This window comes from Schistocerca serialis, chromosome 5 (genome assembly GCF_023864345.2).
Source record: "Schistocerca serialis cubense isolate TAMUIC-IGC-003099 chromosome 5, iqSchSeri2.2, whole genome shotgun sequence".
In the NCBI taxonomy this organism is placed as follows: Eukaryota; Metazoa; Arthropoda; class Insecta; order Orthoptera; family Acrididae; genus Schistocerca; species Schistocerca serialis.
In genome coordinates this window covers 219,584,011-219,603,683 of record NC_064642.1, presented here as the reverse complement: position 1 = coordinate 219,603,683, position 19,673 = coordinate 219,584,011, and the positions used below count along the sequence as shown (strand labels likewise).

Here is a 19,673-nt window from a genome sequence, read left to right as displayed (position 1 = left end):
ACCACAGTAACTTTACAGTTTAGCAAAAATTTCACAAGCCTGCCATTCACAACGAATCTATCACACCGAATTAAGTGGTCTTCCACACAAATACTAGGACCCTAAACACAGACAGTGATCGTGGGATGTGTATAAACAGACTGAGAGTGTGGGTGCATGTTCCCAGCAGTATAAGCTCGTAATAAATTCATCCTTATAAGCGAATTTAGAAAGTGGTTCAGCTGAGTAAGGTGGTATTAAGCAGATATTTGCAACTCCCTCATGCTGCTCCTAGATATTTCCCACCCTAACAAACAGTATGTATAACACATTCTATCTCGATGACTTGTAGGTAGTTTAACAGGGATTCTGCTATATACTCATGGGGTTATAGTGAGGGGAGGATAATGGTTGATTGAGAAGGATCATGTAGAGTAGATGGTGTGCTATGTTAGGAATCACTTAAAAATGCAACGCTACATTGAAGTTGTAAGAAATGTACAAAATCCTCTGTGCAATACACTGGATATTTAGACTGACAGTGTTTAGTTTTCCGGTAGAAATGCTGTCCGCGATTTGGAATCAAGTCTCCATTCAGTTGCATACTTGTGTTGGATCCTGTGGAGATGTGTCTTTATGAATACGGCCACTGGTGAATCACATTCATGGAACTTTCATATCTCGAAGTGAGTCACCTTTTTCAAACCAATCTGCTAAGGACCCCTTATAGAAAAACTCCAAAGTGGTTTTAGTCAGTCCTCTGCAACTTGTAATTGTTCCTCAGTCCCTGCTCCTCCCTCCCTGCAGCTTTGTCCGTGTCAAGGTCCCAAATTTAAGTTTGAACTGAGCGCAAGTCAGAGAGTGCTGTATATAACAACTGTCTGCATCCTGTGGTGAAACGGGGTGATTTAAGTTAAAGTGACAGGAACCCGTTTTGACCAATCAGTGGAAATGAGAACTTATTGTCGTAGCTCCACCAACTGTGTACAATGTGTAAGGCCAGTGCCAAATGAAGCTTTCTCCTAGAACATAAGGTAGCAGGAAAGACAGTACAAGCAGTTACAGTGGTGTTTCTTATCAAGAAAATTTGTGAGTCTCCACACCATAGGGGAACTGGAAGAAGGATGAGGAGTCTGCTGCAGCATTGCGGTGCATTTGCGAACTACATACAGGTATTGCAGTCCAAAGGAGATATGACTTCCTCAGGGTGCATTTGTGTGTGTCACCCAAACATTCTCTCTATCCTCGTCATTTTGTACCATCCAACAGAGAAAAACTCTGAACTCGGAAAGACACTACCCTGTCCCTCTCTTCCGATATATTGAAAACAAATACTGTCTGTGTGCTGACATCGAGCATATGTGGCGATCCTTTCAAATATACAGTTATTTGTGTACTGGAGCAGCCGGCCTCTGTGACCGAGCTGTTCTAGGCGCTTCAGTCCGGAACCGCGCTGCTGCTACAGTCACAGGTTCGCATCCTGCCTCAGACATGGGTGTGTGTGATGTCCTTAGGTTAGTTAGGTTTAAGAAGTTCTAAGTCGAGGGGACTGGTGACCTCAGATGTTAAGTCCCATAGTGCTTAGAGCCATTTGAACAATTCCACTGGAGCAGGTAGCAAGTGATCGAAGTCACTTGCACAGACTAGTGTAAAGTTTCATCGCCTATGCTGCAGGAGGACCAGAGTATCAGTCGCAAGAGCGGGTACCCGTGTTGTTCTGTCAGTAGTTTGATACATAGTTTCTCAGCAGTAACACATCCAAGCACCATATGACTACAGCTTTATACACCACCATTCATTTTGTTTTTTCACCACACCTCTGACATCTCTGTCGGGTGCTAGATCACATTTTGATCAGCTGGCTCTCACAGAAAGCTGGACATCGCAAGGTGTAAACCAGCTGCTTCCACAACACACAGGATGGTTGAAATAATAGATACAGGCAGTGTTTCTTATTGACAGAAATGTGAAAGACATCACAACATATGGAAACCGGAAGAGTCATTGTGGAGCGTTTCCAGACAGCTACCTGAAGGTGGTGATCTCTACATTTAATCTCATCTTTCACAGTGACGTGGAAGCAGATGTCCAGGTGTTCTGTTTCGAAGAGACCAAGAGCATTGTTTCCTTATACTGCAGCCAAGTGTGCGATCACTGTTTCCGTGCTGGCCATCCCTGGAAGGTGTTGCTCACACCAAGACGCTCTTCATCACAAAGAAATGGTATCAGTCAATCAATATGTGATGATCAACAACATACCAGTGGATGAATGGGGTGGAAAAAACGCCATCATTATGGGGCAGTGTACTGTAATAAGCGATAGTGTGATCAGTTTTTCCATAATTTTAATGTTGACCAACGTGACAGCAGCATGCTTCTCAATTTTTGTGTCATCACAAACCATCCCTCCACCACTTTGTGTGTACCATACAGCATCCCTCCACCACTTTGTGTGTACCATACAGTAGATTGTGAATGTAGATACATCACTGTGCAGTATGCCCATTCGTCATTAATTCTTGATGAACCTTTACACCAGTGTGTACCAGACATCCTATACCAAAGCAGTTAGGTTAGCTATATACTTCTAGCACTTTCGTCATCATATGAAAGTTACAGTTACGATTGCCCATCTTTTCCTATTTGGATGAGACTTACAGCGTTCTCGCATTCTTATGATAAAGTTGGAGATTGAAAGAATTCTGCACATCCCTCCCTACAACACTGTCAGAGATTGTTTGTGGCTGATCAAAAGTAGAAGGGTACCTATACCATTACATTCAACATCTAGTGATGGAAGAGAGCAAGCTTACTTCATAACTGCTGGTCAGGGAAGACTATTCTGCACACATCCTCCTCGTGGCACCCATCCAAGTTTGCAAGATCTCTCCAGATGCGCGCATGTCGAGGAGGTTAGCACCCTTTACGGTGTTAGTACACATGGGAGTGTTGTGGTGATATAACACACAGTTAAGAAGAAATGTGTGGTTTATGCATGATGGAGTTCCACTCAGATGGAGTTTGAAACATTTTGTGTAAAACATCTGTGCTATCAATTCTAAAGTGTTGCTCTAGTGAAACTTCCTGGCAGATTAAAACTGTGTGCCCGACCGAGACTCGAACTCGGGACATTTGCCTTTCGCGGGTAAGTGCTCTACCAACTGAGCTACCGAAGCACGACTCACGCCCGGTTTGCCTGCGAAAGGCAAAGGTCCCGAGTTCGAGTCTCGGTCGGGCACACAGTTTTAATCTGCCAGGAAGTTTCATATCAGTGCACACTCCGCTGCAGAGTGAAAATCTCATTCTGTTGCTCTAGTGTCTGGGATCAGCATGCAGAAGGTATTGGCAAGAGAGAAATGGTCATAGAACATAAACACATGCACTCCTAAGGCTATACAGTTCTGTACTTACTATAATGTTTAAGACATGTAGTTTCTGAAATGTTAATCATGCAGAGTGCAACACAATTAATCATCTAATGCAGGGCATATATATCCAACATCCGAAATACACCCATCCTTCATGTTTTCTATCCCACTCACTGTGGTGATGAACTTGATGATGATAAAACTGCTTCCTTCTAACACCAAAGAAAAAACAGTCTTTGTGATACATGCACAATACAGCTTTCCAGAGGTGTATAACGCCCACAGTTTACATCTGATTACGGTTCAGAAATTCTGTTCTCGCATCAGTCCTATAAAATGATCGTGAGCAATGGAAAATGTCTCTTACAAGGAAACAAACACATAGCAGCAGTATTTGACATGTGAAATTATATGCCATACTGCACTAACTCCATTAACGGGACAACTGTCAAGCAAATATATACATAAAGTTTGCAGTACCTCATAAACACCTGTCACTAACTTAGAATCACTCCAGTTACGAAACTGAAGACTCAATTTATGTCCAAGATGTGGCAGAGAAATGGAGTACTTAGCATTCATCTTCGTTCATCTAAAAGATATTCACACAACTGGTGCATCCCGAGGGAATAATGGAAAAATGGTTAAACGTGTGATAAATAACCTTCAGCAACACTTCCATCTCTCTAAGATGCATCATCAGTCTACCATTAAAACATTAGTCATTACAACTCCTCTCAAAAAGTCGCTCCATCTAATTTATATCATTCTTTAATGCAGATCCATGTCAATTTGGAGGCAGATGATCCTCTTTACCAGGAAAGGATCAAAGACAGCAGTCAATTTGCACCTATCACTATTACCTCAATAGATGTACAGTAAAGTGTTGTTAGAAAACCACACAGCAACTGTTGTGTAAGGTACGTGTCAGCTGACACCACATGGTTGTGATTGGTATAGTGTTCAGGGAAGCACATCGTAAATGTTTGTTAGGATTTAAAACACCTAAACACAGTCCTGCATTCTTTAGTTGTATTCTGGTAATACAACGCTTTTTAGCAAAGGATGCTTTATAAAAATCTACAAGGTGGTTGCCGATAACTTTGGTGTCATACTTGGGCCTGTGGCCCAAAATATATAAATTTATTGCTCTACATTTGGTGGTCATCCATAGCATTCTGCCGTCCTCTAGACAACATGCAGGTTGTTTGCTGTCTTTGATGCTTTCCTGGGAAAGAGAACCATCTGCATCCAAACTGACATGGATCTGCATTAAAGGATGACAGAAAGTAGGAGCGATCGGTTGAGAGGGGTTGTAATGAGGTACGATTTAGTGGTAGGCTGACGATGCATTCCAGAGAGAGGGAGACATTGCTGCATGTTATGTATCATGCAATAAACCATTTTTTCCCTGTTGCTCTCTCAGGGTGCGTCAGCTAAGTGGCATAACTTGCAATTGACATGTTCTGTGTATGTGAGACTTAGAGTGCTATCTACCTGCAATCGGTAACAGCGAACAGCTTCATACCACAGTCAGTAGAGGGTTTGAAACCCATAGGGTTAATCATGTCCATTGATGTAAAAGCTATTTCAACACTCTCCTCTAGACAAATGAAGGTGAATGCAAAGTACTGAATTTCCCTGCCACAGCTTGCACATAAATCGAGTCTCCAGTTTCATAACTGCAGTGATTCTAAGTTAGTGATAGGTGTGAACCATAGTTATGAACTGCATTGGTATAGGATGATGTCTGGTATACTTTGGTGTATATGTTCGACAATTAACCGTAAATGGACATACTGCACAGTAATCTACATTTGCCATCTGCTATATGGTACACATGAAGTACTGCAGGAATGGTTCGGAAGCATGCTGCTGTGTAACTGATAAGCGTTGAAATAACGTAAAAACTGGTAAAAGTGATCGCATTATCAACTGTGACGATTACTATAGTACACTGCTGCATATCGATGGTGTTCTTTTCCACTCAATCTGTCCACTGGTGTGCTGTTGATTATCACAAATCATAATGATTGACCGATACCACTTGTTTGTGATGGAGAGAGTCTTGGTGGGAGCAACACCTTCCGGGGATGGCCAGCACCAAAACAGTGATTGCATAGATGGCTACAATGTCAGGAATCCTTGCTCTTTGTCTCTTTGAAACAGAACACCTGGACATCTGCTTCCCTGCCACTGTGAAAGATGCAATTAAATGTCATCGTTTTCGGGTAGCTGTTTGGAAACGCTCCACAATGGTGCAAAATTCCAGGGTCTATATGTGATGTCCAGCTTTCTGTGAGAGCCAGTGGATCGAAATGTGTTAATGTGGTTTAGCACCTGACACAGACCTCGAAGTCATGGTGGAGAAACAAAATGTATGGTGGCGAACAAAGCTGTAGTCATATAGTGTGTAACCCCCTGTTAAATTGTTAGCTTAGTCAGCCGGTGTCGTAATTTTGAAATAAGAGTTAGTATGAATGTCGCGTAATAATTATTTTGCGTGAAGCGCCGTTGCGACACGGGCAAAGGTCAATTGTAAAAACTAAGCCACTGAATATTATAAGTAATATTATTAAGGAATACACCCAACGGACTACACGAAATAAGAGGGCACGTACATTCGCGAGTGAGTGGTTCAAAATGAGAATTAATACTGTGAAGGAAGTGGGTCATAAGTATACTTACGTTGGTACACATTTAGTTGTATGCGAACGTACAATCGGGATAGATGTATGTATGTTCTATCATTCCCTGTGGCCTGGCCAAAAAGACTTGGTTAAAATGATTTTAGTTACCTGAGAAAGAAAAAAATCGGACATCGTAATTAAATGAAAAGAAAGATTGCAGGTTCAGGTCACGGCAAAGGTGACCTAAGTATTGAAACGGACATTGGTGGTCACGAAGGGAAAGAAATGAACACATTTACGTACCTCTGTTGTTGAGCAGCGTTGTGAAGATCGTCGCCTCCATCTAAATTCTCCATACATAATTAAAGTAATAATAATAATAATAATAATAATAATCTTCCAGAGCTGCGATCCGTGGTACCGTAAATGAGAAAATCGTATTGTTTCAGAAGTTTCTTTCATTTTTTAGCATAATTTCATTTCTAATCACAGAGCACTTCGTGTATACATACTATCACCAGGATAAGAGAGCAACGAAAGGTAACTATTACTGAAACTAATAAACGAAAAGTGTAAATCTTCTTTTGTCCGTCACTGTTATTAACTTTTTAAGTTAATCTTTGGTATGAGAGTCGAATAATTCTCTATACGTTTATCAATAAGAAAAGATTATTAGGTTCCTTTATATTGCCCTCCTTGGGCGAATTGTCCAAAGAAATGTCAAATTCTAGGAAATGGGCCCAACCACTTTACATACTGGTAATTCCTTCACTACTTAACACACGTACTTGAATTGCACTGTTAGTGTCTTTTAAGGGATTTCTCATCACCACTTTTAGATTACACAAAAGATGCATTACCTTACACACTACACATAAAAATTACTGCATCGTCCTTTACATCATCTACATGAGTATTACATTATATTTTATACAAATCCATAGTTCAGTTCTTTGTGATGGGTCTGTAGCGTCATTGTTGCTGTGTACAAATACCATTTTCAGTAGCACATTGACGGTAAAATTACATTTCACAAGTCTTTTCTATGATTCTGCAATTACATTTTTCCTGAAAATTAAAAAATTCGCAATAACGCCGTACATTTTGGTGTGTCGATCCAGGCTGTAGGGTTCCCAAGGGTATCTGGAGTGGTGTGATAAATTCTTCCTTATAGTTGCTTATGCGCGCCACTGCCTGCCTCTTTTATACCAGGATATATTTGATACCACCCCAGTATATCTCCTTTCTGGGTTTTGTAGTTGTCTCATCATGGGCAAGATAAACACGTAACAAATAAAATTCACAGAGATTAGTAAGTATTAGTCTAACGCGCTCGCGCGCCTGATGTTTGCGTGATATAGTAATTATGGTACGCGTAAGTGGAGACATTGTTTGCACAGCAATCGCCGACGTAGTGTAACAGAGGAGGAATAAGGAGGGGAACCACCTCGCATTCGCTGAGTTAGATGGAAAACTGCCTTAAACACCATCCTCAGTCCGGCCGACACACCGGACCTCGACACCAATGCGCCGGGTGGATTCGTGCCGGGGACCGGCACTCTTCCCGCTCGGGAACCTGCGCTTTAGACGGTGCGGGTAGCCGGGCGGGCGGAGCTACCTTTACTTTTACAGTAATAAAAAATAAAGTCACATGCAAAGTTTAAGAAAGTTTTATTCAAACTGATTATACACTTATACAGGACAATGCCATCTTATGATATAAAAAAGTTACAATTGTGGTTCTCTTCTTAACACTAACATACACATAAACAGAGGTGCTGGTCTGTCTGAAGTTCAATGAACATGGATGTCGTTTTTATTTCGTAACGTGGGACGTGTATCATGAGCTGTAGTGGTAAGACTTTATTTAGCGGGTCAAGAAATCGTGCCTCTACATCTCTTTGCACTATGGTGAGTGTCCATTTGGAGGTAGATTTTGCTTTCCATTCATATTGTCCTCCTGTATCACGCTGTCAGTCAATGATGCGTCAGTTACAAGTAACCACACACGCAACAATTAGTCTAGCAGCACGCTACGCACTGTTTGTAAGCCAGTAGCCGCGCGCCCACTGCCGGGTAGCGATTCTTGCATGCCTGTCAATACATCTTTATGAAGTGAAGTGTTTCGTGCAGCGTTCGCAGCATTAACGAAACTACTGCACCTGCTTCAACTCGTCGTACACATTGGCTGTGAGAAGGGACCACAGGGCACTTCCTACGTTCACTGCACGAAGATAAGTACTTCGCTTTATTATTTAGCTTGCCAATGGCACAGTGTCCTAGTGCACTAACACCCGTACCGTAGTAGGCTTCCTCGATTCACCAACTCTAATTTATTCCGAAGTAGAAGGCTTGTGGTATAAAACTTATCCTCACTTGCTTCTATGCGTATAAGTCTCGTGTCACTAAATAAATCTGTCACTGAATAACTCACTGTCATTGGGTAGCTATACACTGTTCCGTTCATTTTCACCGTTCAAAAAAGTGTAACTTATGAGAACACTAGCTAGTTTTTAGTAGTTTATGCCCACGTTCGTTATTTGCTACTGTATCCTCTTTCAAAACCTTATCTCTGTGCACACTGCTTCAAAATATTTCATTACAGAAGTTGGTAGTGGAATGTGCTCTCGCAACAGAAAATACGTGCCTCTAGTACTACAGTTGGCGATCACGATACTATCTTACATCTCCACAGGGCATAAGAGAACACGTTTTCGAGAACAACAGCACTTCCCTAACAGTATTGTGCTATAAATGCACCTATACATCGAAATGACTATACAAAATAATGAATGCACCAAAAGTGCTTGCAGAAATTGTCTTCAAATGAGGCAAAATCAGTGCATTAACTACTCGCGAATTACTGGGGGGGAGGGGGGTTAGTAATGATACACAAATAAAAAAACAAGTAGAATGAAATAAAAACACACAAATAAACAAATCACTATACTTAAATTCACACTTAAATAGAAAATTAAAATGCAAGGTAAAACGAACAACAGATTGATAATGAAGCTTGGCTGCTGTACGATGTACTGCTTCGTAAGTTTGTGTCTGTGTTTGTACGTTCATGTTCCTGTGTCCATCATTGCATCACTGTATGTGGACAGTTTTTTTCTATTTTCCTCCTTTTTTTATTTATTTATTGAAGGTGACTTCTTACGTCACTTCTTCAACAAAATATCTTCAACTGAGGTTCGATAAAATATTATAAACGTAAGAGAAAATACGTGATGCATTCTTCTAAAGTCAACATTGATTCTTAGTACTTTCATGTAAGAAAAGACAAATTATTAAAAATTTCTGATGTTACTGAACGTCAAGTAGTGTACTTTTCAGTGATCTTGATAATATTTTATAAAGTCGACCGTAAATTGTAGTGACATTAGTGTAACGTAGTTGCTTCTCATCGCCAGCTAAGTCTCGTAGCCTCTCAGTGAACGCAACCTGTAAAGAATTATGTTTATTTCGGCATTACCTAATTTCTCTGCCGGTCAGTTTCCCGTAACTTTCCCCATACATATTTCTTTTTACTATTATTATTATTATTATTATTATTATTATTATTATTATTATTATTATTATTAGAGATGGTGTCAAGTTTGCCTCAGATAAAGTTTACAAATCGTATCTCAGCAGTGTATTAGCACTCTAACGTGTGCATAAAATTGAAAATTATTTGTATTTAAGTAACATCACACTAGTTATTATTCATATGTTGTATGTTCAGATGCACTTTACTTAGAATAGGTTGTCACGTCTATGATATATATTACGCTAAACTTTCATTAGCGGCCAGAAATCATTTCATCATGTTGTTGTTGTGGTCTTTAGTCCTGAGACTGGTTTGATGCAGCTCTCCATGCTACCCTATCCTGTGCAAGTTTCTTCATCTCCCAATACGTACTGCATCCTACTTCCTTCTGAATCTGCTTAGTGTATTCATTTCTTGGTCTCCCTCTACGATTTTTACCCTCCACGCTGCCCTCCAATACTAAATTGGTGATCCCTCGATGTCTCAGAACATGTCCTACCAACTGATCACTTCTTCTAGTCCAGTTGTGCCACAAGCTCCTCTTCTCCCCAATTCTATTCCACACCTCCTCATTATTTATGTGATCTACCCATCTAATCTTCAGCATTCTTCCGTAGCACCACATTTCGAAAGCTTCTATTATCTTCCTGTCCAAACTATTTATCGTCCATGTTTTACTTCCATACATGGCTACACTCCATACAAATACTTTCAGAAACGACTTCCTGACACTTAAATCTATATTCGATGGCCGGCCGCGGTGGTCTCGCTGTTCTAGGCGCTCAGTCCGGAACCGTACGACTGCTACGGTCGCAGGTTCGAATCCTGCCTCGGGCATGGATATGTGTGATGTCCTTAGGTTAGTTAGGTTTAAGTAGTTCTAAGTTCTAGGGGACTGATGACCAGAGATGTTAAGTCCCATAGTGCTCAGAGCCATTTTTTTTATACTCGATGTTAACAAATTTCTCTTCTTCAGAAACGCTTTCCTTGCCATTGCCAGTCTACATTTTATATCTTCTCTACTTCGACCCTCATCAGTTATTTTCTTCCCAAATAGCAAAACTGCTTTACTACTTTAAGCGTCTCATTTCCTAATCTAATTCCCTCAGCATCACCCGACTTAATTCGACTACATTCCATTATCCTCGTTTTGCTTTTGTTGATGTTCATCATATATCCTCCTTTCAAGACACTGTCCATTCCGTTCAACCGCTCTTCCAAGTCCTTTGCTGTCTCTGATAGAATTACAATGCCATCGGCAAACCTCAAAGTTTTTACTTCTTCTCCATGAATTGTAATACCTACTCCGAATTTTTCTTTTGTTTCCTTTACTGCTTGCTCAATATACAGATTGAATAACATTGGGGAGAGGCTACAACCCTGTCTCACTCCTTTTCCAACCACTGCTTCCCTTTCATGCCCCTCGACTCTTATAACTGCCATCTGGTTTCTGTACAAATTGTAAATAGCCTTTCGCTCCCTGTATTTTACTCCTGCCACCTTTAGAATTTGAAAGAGAGTGTTCCAGTCAACATTGTCAAAAGCTTTCTCTAAGCCCACAAATGCTAGAAACGTAGGTTTGCCTTTCCTTAATCTTTCTTCTAAGGTAAGTCGTAGGGTTAGTATTGCCTCACGTGTTCCAACACTTCTGCGGAATCCAAACTGATCTTCCCTGAGGTCGGCTTCTACCAGTTTTTCAATTCGTCTGTAAAGAATTCGCGTTAGTATTTTGCATCTGTGACTTATTAAACTGATAGTTCGGTAATTTTCACATCTGTCAGCACCTGCTTTCTTTGGGATTGGAATTATTATATACTTCTTGAAGTCTGAGGGTATTTCGCCTGTCTCTCACATCTTGCTCACCAGATGGTAGAGTTTTGTCAGGACTGGCTCTCCCAAGGCCGTCAGTAGTTCTAATGGAATGTTGTCTACTCCCGGGGCCTTGTTTCGGCTCAGGTCTTTCAGTGCTCTGTCAAACTCTTCACGCAGTATCGTATCTCCCATTTCATCATCATCTACATTCTCTTCCATTTCTATAATATTGTCCTCAACATTTCACCATTACACAAAAAAAAACAAAAAAAAACAACACGCACATTTTGCTCCATGTATTCATAGATATGCCTTGTGGTGTGGATACATCATAAAGAAATTCTCTCTGCAACATGACGTGTACTTGCGTGACCATATACTTTTGTACCTTAGGGAGTCCAATATTTTCTGTTACTTACTTTGTGCCTTACAATCTTGATGCACAAGTGGCATAAGAAAACTTACAGCTAGTTTGTTCAGAGGTCTGTGCTAATTGGTCACTCCAGAATCCTTCGTACATAAACTCAAAACTAAAATACCACTGTGATCATAAACTATTCAGTCAAACCTTCTTACTACACCTGGTGCTAACATGGCTAGTCATCAACTGAAGTGTATGTCCTAGGTTGCTTCTGTATTGTGTCCACAGTTACTCACAAATGTAAACAAAGATAGTGAAATGCTCCGATTCATGTAGCTGCATCAAATATACTTACTTTACCATAACCGTATTCCTTTTTTTTTTTTACCATAGGTTACTTATTCCACTCGTTTGCGTAGATAATGTAAAGTGTGATACTTAAACATGGTAGAATTTCCTCAAGTCTCTGCGTGCATAGAGTCCTTTGATTTTACCATCGTGAGAATACGGAAGTAAATATAATATCCGTCATGCGGAATATGTACAGTAAAGTATGGACCAGTGTACTTTATTTGCCACTTAGCGTTTTTCTTGGCTAACAGAGAAGATTTCACATGGGTCTTAAATAACTCCATTTCTCCAAACACAAATCTGGCAACACCATGAAGCTGTTTGTCAAAGTGTTTCCTTATGGCGTTGAACTTGTTCTGTAATAGAGAGCAATACCTGTCTCACCTTTTTTCATCTTGATACCTTAGGAAATTACTACCATGGTAGCATGGATCGCCCCCACAGCTATCCATGGTCAACAAGGGGGAGCATAATGAGGCCACGGTTAGTGTAACTACACATTATTACTATTTGTACGTGTTTCGTTTGTCACTTCTATAATATTCACTCCCGACGTGTTCCTCTGTTGCGCATTCCGATAATGATTCTGCCCTGAGACCATAGGCGTAATACTACTTTGCGAATGAGACTGATAGGGCTGATTACCAATCGGGTACTGCCACTGCACGCTTCGTGAGTCAGTCGTGTTGTTGCTAAATTGAGCCTGAAAATTACTGTAAGCGTTACCCCACTGATTCCCGTTATTGTTTCTATTCCGTTTCCGGTTACCGGAGTAGCCAGAGTAGTTTCTGTCACCATTTTTTCTTTTCCCATTATACCCTGGGTTAAAATTTTGGTTATAGTTGTTACTAAAATTGCCTCCAGAACTTGGGCCTGACATAATGCGCTGCTGCGACAGGATCGACAAAAGCCGGTTGTGATTCACCGGCCCACGCTACTTTGTTGACGCCGTACTGCGGCTGGCGCTGCGCAGGCTGGTTGCCACCACTGCTACGGAAATTATTTTGATTGGTGTGGCTCTGTCTTGAATTTTCATTAATTAAGTCAATAGAGTCCAAGACAGAAAATACTTCAAATTGCTTTCGGGTAGTTTAACTTGCTTTTCCCGACTATTAAGCGGGAGTTTAGCTTTTCAGAATGTGGTGGACGCCATTGTGTGTCACTGGCTCGTTCCAGAACCTTGTGTTATTTAAATATTTCTCAAAATACTTTTGCAATGATCCAAATTTTGGATTGTATTGTTCAGGGTGGAATAGGGCTTTTCTTAATCTCTCTTGAACGCCATGTGATCAGTACTTCGAAAGAAACGCGTTTTCAAACTGTTCTAATTTCTGACAAATTTCTGACATTTCCATCGCTTTGGATGTAACCTGTAACATATTGTATCTTTTGCTGTTCTGATCACGTTTTAGGCAATACATTTTTGAATGACTTTATAAAAATTACCAGATGCACAGACATCTTTTCAGGGATAAACACTTGAAATTTTCGGTGTTTTATAAGACTCTCATCGAACAAACTGATGACAAAGTGGGTTCAGCTATCTGCTGTTTCCTTCCTTCATCATGGTGTCGTTGGTTGCCGTACATCTCATAATTTGGTGAACACGCAAGTACATTCGGAGTAGGATAGTCACTGATTGCACTATCGCTCTTACCTGTGGGTATATTGTCAAGCTGTTCTTCTGTGTCTTGGTGTCGTTCTTTCATTGCACTAAGTTCCCTGTTAAGTTGCTCGACTATTTGATTCTGCCATCCTGGTAAGTCCTGTGTCAAAGTTTCCTTTTATCTGGCCTATGCTAGTTCGCAGTTTAACTACAGATGTGTTTTGTGATGTAGTGTATACGTGTTCCATTGTGTTATTTTTTGATTTCTCTAAATCTGTTTCTATAGTACGGTTTATATGTGTGTCTTTTTCTTCTAGAAAGTCCTCAAACTGCTGTTTTTGCTGTTTTGTCATGTCCTTAACCTGATCTACAGCTTCCTGCATTTTGTATTGAGCTCAGTTTTCTGTACACTCATAGCATTGAAATTTTCATTTAACTTACGTATCTGATCTGGCACATCCTTAACTGTGGTTTTTAAATGATCAATATCCTGATTCATGGAATTTAAATCTTCACGTACTACTTCTATTAGCTGATCCGCTGCCTCTCTTTTTAGTTGCGTTAATTGTGTTGTCAGCTTATTCTGCATATCAGTAAGGTTTTTTACATGACGTCTAGCTTGTTCATTTGAGTGGTTGCGCTCCCTGTCTGTGTATTAATTTGGGCTGTTATCTGAGTTAAAAGTTGTCACATTAAATCTGTTTACATTAGTCTAAACTTGTGTATAATGTGTGGCTGTTGTGGTTCAAGTGAGGTTCAAAGTGAGTGGTTCAAAATGAGAATTAATACTGTAAAGGAAATGGGTCATAAGTATAGTTACGTTGGTACACGTCTGGACCTTGTACATTTGCGGAATCTGGACCAGATACCACAGTTCATATATTATCATATGTCGCTTGCGACTGAGTACCACTAGTCGCTGCAACTGCGTTATCAGTACCTGCAATGTTTTCTTATTCTGTATTAGGCATAGGATGAGCAGCTGTTTCCTCGTCGGATGAATTATCCATCGTTTCGGTCTGTGAACTTAATTTCACCATAGCTGTACATAGACGTAAATCAGCGTGCAGCCGAACTTCACTACTATTACGGCTCGCACAACACGTAAACAAACCACAGATGACGTCGCGCTCGTTCATGAAATTCAGTGCAGTAAACTACGCATCTGGTGAAACAGAAGACTGATAAGTGATTTCTACGCGCCCAGTCAATGAAAATAATTCGCCATCTTGTGATACATACATGTATAATATAGTCACAAAAATCTACAAAAGTAACTGAAAAAGAAATTTTGAAAAAAAAAACTGCGTGTTACGCAGTGGGTCTCGCAAAAATGCACTAGTACCTTGCGTATTTTCTTTTGCCGGTCAGTTTTCTTGGTAGTTGGTTTAACGTTTAATGTTCCAAAACTTTCTTATTTCCCAGATTTTTAGGATAAATATTTGTAAATTTTATGGACTGATTTCGGTAGTAATTTTCGGGTCTAGTGAAGCAGGGGACACAATCCGTCGGCTTTGACCAATGACGTCAGAATTGGCCAGAGAGCATTTATTACACAGATGAAAAAGCTGACAAGAATGTTCAGAAACAAAGAATTACGAGAGACGAAAAATATAGTTGACATGTGTAAAAACCAGTAGTATTTTCACGTTAAGGATATCGCGTGTTTGTATCGTATTATTTCTCTGGAAAATTAAAGGGAAAAATGGATGGAAAATATTGGTTGCATAGAATATATCACGTCACAAATATATGAGTTGTATCTCGAACCTCAATCGAACTGTATTGCTAAAGTGCAGTACGGAATACAAGTTTGGCGTACGTCGATTTCTTCGTTTTCACTAGAATTAGTGTCCTGTTGTTCAGTTGAACTATGTATCCCCCTGCTTCAGCAAACCCTAAATGAAGCAGGGGATACAAATTTTACATGTGTTGTTTATTTCGCCTCCATTATCATTAACAGTCTGTTCTCACGTAGATATTAGTACTACCGATGGCAGAACGAACTACTTACATAATATTTGTATCCCATACTTCCGTTGACATCCATATATGTACACTGCTGTTGAAAACGTGGAAATGGACGTACGTTACATTTGCAACCAGTACCTCAGTTGAACTACGCGAAGAGGCAATAAGACAACACATACAATTTGTATCCCGTACTTCACTATGGGGTAGAGTTTCTTTTTTTTTTTCGCCTTCGATGCTAATAGTATCCCATTCTTTAGTTGAGCTATATAGCTATACACAACATTTGTATCCTGCTCTCCAGTTGACTTACCGGGTGATAAAAAAGTCAGTATAAATTTGAAAACTTAATAAATCACGGAATAATGTAGATAGAGAGATACAAATTGACACACATGCTTGGAATAACATGGGGTTTTATTAAAACCAAAAAAATACAAATGTTCAAAAAAGTCCGACAGATGGCGCTTCATCTGATCAGAATAGCAATAATTGGCATAACAAAGTAAGACAAAGCAAAGATGATGTTCTTTACAGGAAATGCTCAATTTGCCCACCATCATTCATCAACAATAGCTGTAGTCGAGGTATAATCTTGTGAACAGCACTGTAAAGCATGTCCGGAGTTATGGTGAGGCATTGGCGTCGGATGTTGTCTAGTAGAGTTGGGCAACACGATTCTTTTTCCCGATTCGATTCCTACGATTCAATCTCACATTGCGAATCGATTCCTACGATTCGTTCACGATTCTTTCACGATTCATTCTAGTCTGCGATGGTACGATTCTTACCGAATGCAAAAAGTTCTGCATCTTACTCACAGATGGCAGGACATGTCAAATTGTCAATGGGGTTACTATCGAACTGTGTCAAGATAAGATATGCCAGAAATAGTTTATTTATGAGTAAACATGCATACGACGTTGCAATTGTGATTCTCGATTTATACTTGTAATACCTTAATTGATGAAAGGTCACGTTTCATTTGATTGCATCTATTGTTTTATTTCAGTATGCCAGGAAAGAGGAGTCCATTTGTGCGAAAGGTGGTGCAAAATTACGTGGTATGCCAGTTTGGTTGTGTGGCTTGAACGTATCTAACTACAGACGTCTGTTTTATAGTAACAAAATCTAGCAGTGAGGCAGACGTGGTTTTGCTCATATCATCCTATTCAAATGAAGTTGAAAGCAAACAGTTAAATAAATATAAATTTTCATTTCCGAGATACCAGCGATTAGAGGAAACTATGTCTAACCTAAAACATATCTAGGATGATTGTTACTATTGGATGTACAGTAAGTCCAACGTGTTCATATTCGGATAATGTTATACCACCATCACACAAAATTTTGATACACCTCTACTGTAACATCCAATAGTAACAAAGATTTACGAAATTGTGATATAAAATACTTATTGTGTAAAATCGAGTTTTTTCAGGAAACACACCAATATAGATAAACTTAAAAATAAAAATCTTTATCTAAATATAAAATTCTATCCAATCTGTTAAAGCCGTTCCCAAGAAACACGAAATTCGCGTTTTTATTTAAAAAATTCTTTTGTGTAAAATCGCGTGCTGTAAGGAAAGACACCTAAATACAGATAAAGATAAAAACCAAAGTCTTAACTACATTCAATACGTACTAACAAAGTTTTACGAGATGGCGTTATAAAAACATGTGAAATAGAGTTTTTACGAATGGAACTATGTAGGATATATATATACTGTAAAATTGACTTTTTACGAAAGAATGGAACCATGTAGGTGAACTCAAAAAGCAAAAACAAGTCTAAATACAAAATTTCATTCAAATCGTTAGGGCCGTTTTCGAGATACGCGAAATATAATACATAATCCAAGTGCTGTTGCTCGTGTGTGTTTTGCATTGCATCTGCAACATATAAGAGGAACGTATTTATTCATCATACTTGGATTTCTTGATTTTAATCGTGTGTACTGGGAGCTGTGTACTCTCTGTATATCGTTCCTGTCATCACTATTCCTGTCATCACTAGTTCGTGTATTACTCGCGCAAAGTAAGCTGACGTAAATGGGAAATGCCTTTACGCTCGTTCCCATCAGCCACAGTCAAGTGTCAGCTTGAGATTGGTTTTCTCAGTAATATTACGGCTCACGAACTTCGTTTGTTCGTTCCGAGCTTCCTTTGTTCACACGAATCCTCCACCTGATTGCCATCTGGCGGTCGTAATCATTCGGCACGACTCGGCATGATTCGGAAGTTGCCTTCGAAGCATAGCGAACTAAGAATCGATGAATCGTTGGAACTTGGAATCGTCACGACTCGGAAGCAAGCAATCGCTCTTACGATTCTTTTGAACGACGATTCGTCCGTATCGCGATTCGATTCTTACGATTCTTTATTTAGAGTCGTTCAAATGAACGACTCATTCACGAATCGCCACAACTCTATTGTCTAGAGATGTCGGTAGATCACGGTACACTTGCGACTTCAGGTAACCCCAAAGCCAATAATCGCACGGACTGAGGTCTGGGGACCTGGGAGGCCAAGCATGACGAAAGTGGCGTCTGAGCACACGATCATCACCAAACGACGCGCGCAAGAGATTTCACGCGTCTAGCAATATGTGGTGGAGCGCCATCTTGCATAAACACGTACGTTCCAGCAGGTCTTTATCAGCCAGGCTGGGGATGATGCGATTCTGTAACATATCGGCGTACCTCTCAGTAACATATCGGCGTACCTCTCACCCGTCACGGTAGCAGTTTTGCTGTCCAGCGCCATCTATCTGACATTTTGTGAACTTCGTTTTTTTTTTTAATTTTTTTTATCCTAATAAAACCCCTTGTCATTCCAAGCATGTGTGTCAATTTTTACCTTTCTATCTACATTATTACGTGGTTTATTAAGTTTTCAAATTTATACTGACTTTTTGATCACCCAGTATATTGGTAAATCTCGGCAATTTTATACAGGGTGTCCCAGCTATCTTCTCCACCCAAAATATCTCTGGAACAATAACAGCTATTGGAAAACGACTTTCACCGGTATCAATGTAGGGCTGGGGCCCATGAATGTACATATTTGGAAACATTCTAAAACGAAAGCATATGTGTTTTTTAACACAAACTTGTTTTTTTAAATGGACTTCCTATATTTTTTCTTCAGCAATCCATAGCATGACAAAGCACATACACAATGGCGTTGATTGCATCACAATACTCCCATTACATCCCGAGATATTGAGACGCGAAGTTGACGCTTTAAACACCCGACATGCGCTGCTAGTGCACGTCCTGAAGCTCAGGCGTGAACCCCATGCTGCCCGTAATCGCGATGTGATTGACATGTGTAATCACACCTCCATACTTATCAAGAGGTCCAAAATGAATAATACGGTCTGCTGCCATCAACTCTCATAAGCACATAATGGTTTCCCTCTTGCACGTTTTACGTATCTACGTACACAATATGAACCAGTACCGATCGGTGCACACCCGTCAGGTTGTCTTATTTATCCTGCACACCCAAAATAAGGTTTGTCTAATGCGTTATATGACCCATTGTGCCTGGCGCGCAGGGCCTGGCTCTACCTAGTCAAGTGTACAACGTAGTTCTCACTACTGCCACAGTTACCACTTCGCCTTGTTTGTGATTTGCGACCCATGCAAACTCCTGTACTCCACCACCCTCCGAGCATCCCATTTGCTGTTGCTTTGGCGTGCAGTACACTGCTTGCCAGTGTAGTCGTGCATCAGAGTAATCTAGTGACGGCATGGAGGTAGTACACATTGTGAATAAACGTTGTGTTGTGGAACTTATACTGTACGGTATAATGTACACATATGAAGATATGGTAGAAATGCTGCTGATCTATGGAGAATGTACGTTGATGGGAAATACGTTATGAGATTGCTTGTTTGTTGATAGTACTGTTAGCGAACATTATGATTATTAAGTTAATATGTCTGTTTTCTACCCTACCCTACTCTACATACCTGTACTGTACCCTGTTGTAGATGGACGAAATGCTGTTCAGGCAGAACGACTGTACAGAAGACGATTCCCTGACAAG

General features: G+C 40.2%; 1 long non-coding RNA gene across 1 annotated transcript in view; it reads right to left on the bottom strand.

The window, feature by feature from the left end:
• LOC126482330 (uncharacterized) overlaps positions 1–15,138 on the bottom strand; it is a 54,334-nt gene extending 39,196 nt beyond the window's left edge. Inside the window, exon 1 of the long non-coding RNA XR_007587633.1 lies at positions 14,988–15,138. This is a non-coding gene — a long non-coding RNA (uncharacterized LOC126482330). The remainder of the gene's footprint in view (positions 1–14,987) is intronic.
• Between the last annotated feature and the right edge of the window lie 4,535 nt (positions 15,139–19,673).